The 6330-nt window shown below is 40.0% G+C and overlaps 2 protein-coding genes across 3 annotated transcripts in view; both read right to left on the bottom strand.

The window, feature by feature from the left end:
• Nucleotides 1–2743, bottom strand: part of LOC101654670 (olfactory receptor 10R2-like) — a 93424-nt gene extending 90681 nt beyond the window's left edge. The window contains exon 1 of the mRNA XM_045298447.1: nt 2685–2743. The gene's annotated coding sequence lies outside the window, so the exon portion shown is untranslated. The remainder of the gene's footprint in view (nt 1–2684) is intronic.
• LOC101655085 (olfactory receptor 10K1) overlaps nt 1–2769 on the bottom strand; it is a 6156-nt gene extending 3387 nt beyond the window's left edge. Inside the window, exon 1 of one of the 2 annotated variants that reach the window (XM_045298446.1) lies at nt 2685–2769. The gene's annotated coding sequence lies outside the window, so the exon portion shown is untranslated. The remainder of the gene's footprint in view (nt 1–2684) is intronic. The other variant, XM_004714726.2, reaches the window with a different exon arrangement.
• Between the last annotated feature and the right edge of the window lie 3561 nt (nt 2770–6330).

Genomic DNA, 6330 nt, shown 5'->3' with positions numbered 1-6330 from the left:
GAATGATGTACAAATGTGCTTTACACAATTGATGTGTGTATGGATTGCGATAACAGTTGTATGAGCCCCTAATAAAATGTTTTAAAAAAGAAAATTAAAACAATTCCATAAAAGCTAAAATATAATAAAAAGAAAAAAGAAGGCATTGTATGGATGCAAAATCATCTAGCGTTCAGGCATAGACAAAATATTTACTGATATACTTTTCGGTGGTTTACATCGCATTCTGTTGAGGAATTATTTGCATCTCCTACTGGGAATTTTCAGTTTTGCACTTCGTTTGTTGATAGTTACCTTTTAGCATCCAGCTTCTAAGTGAAATGATTATGTGTGTATGAAAATTATTGCTCTGTCCCTAGAATTTACAGAAAATAATTTGTGTTCTTTTTGTTTGTTATCACTTATTAGCTGCTGATTAAATTGAGCAGGTAAATTCATTTAGTGGAGTTAGTGCTAGTATCTTCACATAACTTGCTTTGTAAATGATTAAATATATTGGAAAATTTCCACTCTGTATGAAGAGATTACTGCATTTTCTATTATTCTTAGTTATATTTCAGTCAGCCCAACTCATGAGGGTGCCTGTTGCTCCAGAGGACAGATGGTCCAGAGGGTTTTTTTGGCTATAATTTCTACAGCCTGCAGAAGCCCCCGGTGAGGTCAAACTGTCACTTCTTTGGTTAGCAACCAATTACCATCCACTTGCACCACTTGAGCTACTTAAAGAAATGACTACTAAATGCAAATATGAAGGAAGTATATACCATGAATGTCTTACTTTATTGTGAATTAGTTATATGTCTTCTATACTTCTCATACAGTTAAGAAAATGTAAAATGTTACTAAAGAAAGACTTTCATCCGCAGCCCCAAAGAGTTTCATTGAGATATTCTTTTAGCTACTCTGTTCATAACCCTCCACCCCCACCACTATACTCTAACTCCACTGAATACGTTATATAGAATACGGTATATAGACCATGACAGCTATAATTGTTTGATTGTGAAGTATTGCCTATATAAACACAAAATCTAAGAAAGTTAAGTTCATATTGTTAGTGAGACCCATGTGGATGGCTGCTATCAGTTAAGTGAAGGGTTTAAATAATGTATTAATATTATCCATGATCTGAATATATTATAGGATTGAGGGATTTGCCCTTTTTTGTGATATATGGTTATCCCACTCCCTCAGTTCATCTGAGAAGGCAGCCCCCAGCTTCCTAGGAAGACAACAGAAAACACCAGATTATGTAATCATCAGTATCATAGGATGATTAACAGCAGAGAGACCATTGTCTTTGCCGAATCAGCACCAGCTATACAATGAAGAAGATCTATCTCTCCATTGGTGGTGAGAAGGCGTAGTTTATGTCAATTTTTATTTGATTTGGAGTAAACTTGATTATCTCTATATTTAACAATTAAATGGGATAGTGTGATTGACTATAAGCCAATAGAACTCAGAGAAGGTGCTAAAGCAAAAGGCTCATTGCTTGTCTGAGGAAATTATTGCAGACGGAGTTTTGACTTCAGGTAACAGTTGAATATTAAGACCCCAAGAGCCCTTCCAACTCACAGTCTGAGATTCTGTGGCTTGACAATCTCTCCCAAAAAAATCTGTTTTCTGATCTTTTAGAACCTGTAGAGAGACTTGCACTTTTGATCTCTGAGAAAATGCTTATGTGTCCTTCTTTTCAAACTCTTCAGCTGCTCCTTCGGGAATTTATCCAATCTAGATGAAAATAGCAACTCAATATTTCAAAACCGGATTCCTCAAAATGGGGACAATTTGTGGAATTTCACCTGGAAAACTTTTGAGAAACTCAAACAGTGAGTTTAGGGAAATCATCAGCCAATCAGTGGGGGAAAATTATGTAGACCACCTTATAAAATAAAGAAGTGGGCTCTTTATCTTCTTAGCTAAACATGAAGAACCTAACATTCCCCAAAATAGCCTTACTAAACTAGAGTTTAAGTAGCAGATTTCAGTTTCATCTAAAAACATACAGCCAGAGTATACACCAGAAAGAGAAGTACAGGTTCTACACATATGTGTTTCATTTAAGCCAGGTGCCAGCTAATCTAAAATAATTAGAAAGAAAAAGAACATAGAATTGAGGGGAAGAATGACCCAGTTTTGTCACTAAGAAAAACTCACAGAATTATGGATAATGACTAGGCTTAGCACCAGTAGCTCTCAACAGTAACTTCATGTTTATCAGAGTGGAACTGTGCTCCTTGGGATTTTTAATGATAGTTTCTCTAAAGTAGATCTCCAGCACTTTCTTCCAAGGCACCTATTAGTGGATTCAAAGCTCTAATCTGTTTTAGGAGCAGCTGAGGAGCGTTAACCATTTGCCTCATCAAGGAACTCTTACTTACTCTTAATACCTTGGTGAGAAAGTAGCTCCTGGTTTTCTTATTGCTGCCACTTAGCTGAGCTGCCGACACTGATCCCTACAGGGATGAGGAGGACATGTTCTCAAGTACTGCACATCCACTGGGATCCAGGTGCACAAAGCCCCTGACCAGATCGGTGTCCCTGTTTCTCAGTAGGTACTTATATTATTTGCTCCAATTTAGAGATGAGCAGCTATCAGCTCTGTATGGTTCCCCGAAAAGTAAAATATTATGCACATGTCATAGACTGGGGAAATAACAGCAGAAGAGAGAAAAATCTACCTGGAGACAGATCCTCTTCTGCAGGTCTGTGCTCCTCTGAATCAATAAATTAGCCTTTTCTATCCATCAGGACTGTCAGCTCCCCCAGCTTTACAAGGTCTGATGACCATCATGTAATGTAGTCATCAGAAACCTATACTGTGATCATTGGACTCCTGAGACTAGAGCTACTGCCCGGGAGGCATTGCCTCGGGGTTAATTAGCAACCAACTGTATTTTTAAAAAAAAGTAATGTAACCAGTATCCCAAAGGTGGACTTAGTTGAGGAGTCTGGGGAATAGGAGTCATGAGCACAATTGCCCTGTATTGAACTTGTAAGTTTAGTCCATCTTCCATGCCGATTGAATCCTGAAGTGGAACCCACCACAATGAAGAGTATAATGAGACAGATTAAACGGGAAATTCTCACTGCATTTTAAGACAGGAGACTGGCGTAGCTATCCACGGATTCTCAACTTTAATGTTTAGAAGAATTAATAGGGGACTTAATTAAAATTCCTATTCCCAGGCCCCCAGTCGAAGAAATTATAAATAACCTAACTAGGATATTTTGCATGAGCCCTTAGGGCACAGTGGGTACTTGTTGGTCTGCTAACTGCATGGTCAGCAGTTTAAAACCACCAGCCACTCCTTTGGAGAAAGAAGAGGCTTTCTCCTCCCATAAAGATTTACAGTCTACTCTGCCATATAGGGTCATTAGGAGTCAGAATAAACTCAATGGCTGTAAGGTTTTTCTTTCCTTTGAATGTTCTGCAAGAACCTAAATTTTTGTTTTAATCTCAAATCTAATTGTGTGCTGTCATTAAATCAAGGAAACTTGATGGTACAGTGGTTACTGTACTCAGCTACTAACCAGAAGTTTGGCAGTTCAAATCTACCAGCTGTTCCAGATGTAAAAGATGAGATCGTCTGCTTCTGTAAAGATTGACAGCCTTAGAAGCTGTGTAAGGCGGCTCCTCTCGGTTCTCTAGGTTCACTATGAGTGGGAATTTACTGGACACAGTGAGCTTGATTTGATTTCTCTATTGTTAAATTGCTTGTTATTTTATGAGTACCTTTATTCAGAATAAATACTATAAAGTTCTGTTGGCTCCGTAAAGTGAATACAGGTCAAATTCCAATGTAATTCCAATGCACATAATTTGTGAAGACAACTTGGGAAATGGATTTCTAAAATGTACAAGGGAAAACTTTTTTAAAGGATTGGTATTATAGGGACTGACTCTTGAAATAATTGGGTGACTTAGTACTGAAAAGCGCATGCCAATGATGCAGTGCGAGGGAACACCGCCACTGCTTGTCCGTCTGTCATACCATTGTGACTAGCATTCTACCACAACGTTAGAAGTTTTGTCGCCAAGAGTTCAAAGGCCAGTAGGCTTATTCATGGTGAAAGGTTTCCCTGGGCCTCCAGAATTAGGTAGACCAGGACAGAGATCTGGGGACCTAATTTTGAGAATGAATCAGTGAAAATCCTGTGGATCACAGAATGTCCAAAATTCTCACTCACAAAGAGTGCATCATCAGAGATATCAACTGTGGATGGATGACGTTTGGTAAAGTGAAGGTCCAGCGAGGTGTGGGAAATCCTCAATGAAATAAACTGACAAGACTGACACCATTATAGATTTAAAATAGCAATGATTGTGAAGATGGCACGGGATCACGCAATGTTTTCTCTATCAATTGTGGGGTCCCAATGAGTTGAAATTGACTGGATGGCAACAAACAATACCATGCTGGAGCCGAAGAGCAAATACAGACACTGATCTGTGCGTGCTTGAGAGCTGGGTCTTTAACAGAAAGACCCCACAAACAAGTGAAGAAACCATGATGATTAATGAAATAATACCAGGAAGCTGATATTCTTATATGTACCTCTTCACTCAGAAGGAGGAAGCCTGATAGAATAATGCAATAATCTATTGGAGGCTCAGGTATAGGACTACCTGTCTGACAACACATTGTGGACCCCCTTTTGGCTCCTACAGCTGCATATATTCTGAAACAGCACCCAATGTATTACACCCATTCTTCAATGATGCAGATGCAAGACTCTGGGAATCACTATATGAGGAGAATATTACAGTTTCCTTTCATTATTACCCCTAACGACTCACTCAAATAACGTTGGGCTTTGTGATTTGGAGGTGTCTTTTCCCCCAAAGAGTGAAGCCTCGACCAGTGAACACAAAGGTGGTTACATTTATTTTTTTATTTTTTAATCATTTTATTGGGGGCTCATACAACTCTTATCACAATCCATACATACATCAATTGTGTAAAGCACATTTGTACATTCATTGCCCTCATCATTCTCAAAACATTTGTTCTCCACCTAAGCTCCTGGCTTCAGCTCCTCATTTTTACCCTCCCTCCCCACTCCCTCCTCCCTCATGAACCCTTAATAATTCATAAATTATTATTTTGTCATATCATGCCCTGCCCAACATCTCTTTTCACCCACTTTTTGTTGTCTGTCCCCCAGCAAGGAGGTTTTATGTAGATCATTGTAATCAGTTCCCCCTTTCCAACCCACCCTCCCTCCACCCTCCTAGTATCGCCACTCACACCACTGGTCCTGAAGGGATCATCCTCCCTGGATTCCCTGTGTTTCTAGTTCACAAGCAATTGATGCTGACTGTTCAACATTTTAGTTTACCTTATACCCTGTTGTCATTGTTGCTAGGTATAGTTAATAGATTATGAATCCCAGCAGCCCTACATACGACACTGCCTAGTCTTATGCCATCCTCGTAATCATTGTTATTTTGAGCCTATTACTGTAGCCATTGTGTCAATCCATCTCATTGAGGGTCTCCTTTTTTTTCCCCCTCACTGAGCATAATATGTTTTTCCAGCGATGGGTTCTTCCTGACAACTTGTCTAAAGTACCTGCAATGAAGTGTAGTCTCCATCTCCACTTCTAAGAAGCATTCTGGCTGTTCGTCTTTGAGGTAGTTAGTTTATTGTGCCAGCCTGGCCAATAAACACATGTGGGGTTAATTGAAGGATGGGTGGATAAATGGCTCAGTGAACCTCACCTTTCGAGTTATCTGGTCTCTCGCTCTCTAATGATTTGACCAGGGTGCAGCTGCCTCAGCCAGTTCCATGCTTCAACTGAAAAGGCTCACTTCCTGGGAGACATCCCTGAGGAGAAGCCACATGGACCTACCCTCGATGCAGCCCTGGGTGCTGGAGCAGCCATGTGGAGACCCCTGCCAGCGCTGAGATGCTTACACACTCACTGACTCAGCTTTCCTCCTGCAGCCAATATCGTTGTGTCTGTTTTGTGGGATGGAGGAGGACTTTGTGGATTAGTGTTGGACATATGGGTTAATAGGTTAATGTTGGGACTTGTGGGCTTGGACAACACTGGGTTGGGATGCTTACTTAATGTGCACTTACCCCTTATATAAAACTCTTTTTTATACATGAGTTTCTGTGTATTTGTTTCTCAAAAGTACCCAGACTAACACAGTCTTCCAAGACAAACTTGGCTTTTTGTTTGTTTGTTTTCTGGAAGTCCATGGCATATTCAATATTCACCAATACAGGCAGAAAGGACTCTCCGGGCTGGTGAACAGTTAACAACTGTTGGAAGTTTGAGTCCACCCACAGGAACCTAAGAAGAAAGGGCTGGAGA

The sequence above is a fragment of the Echinops telfairi genome, unplaced genomic scaffold (genome assembly GCF_000313985.2).
Source record: "Echinops telfairi isolate 266 unplaced genomic scaffold, ASM31398v2 ScPeMD7_7425;HRSCAF=8463, whole genome shotgun sequence".
Lineage (NCBI taxonomy): Eukaryota > Metazoa > Chordata > Mammalia > Afrosoricida > Tenrecidae > Echinops > Echinops telfairi.
This window is presented reverse-complemented; position numbering and strand designations above follow the sequence as displayed.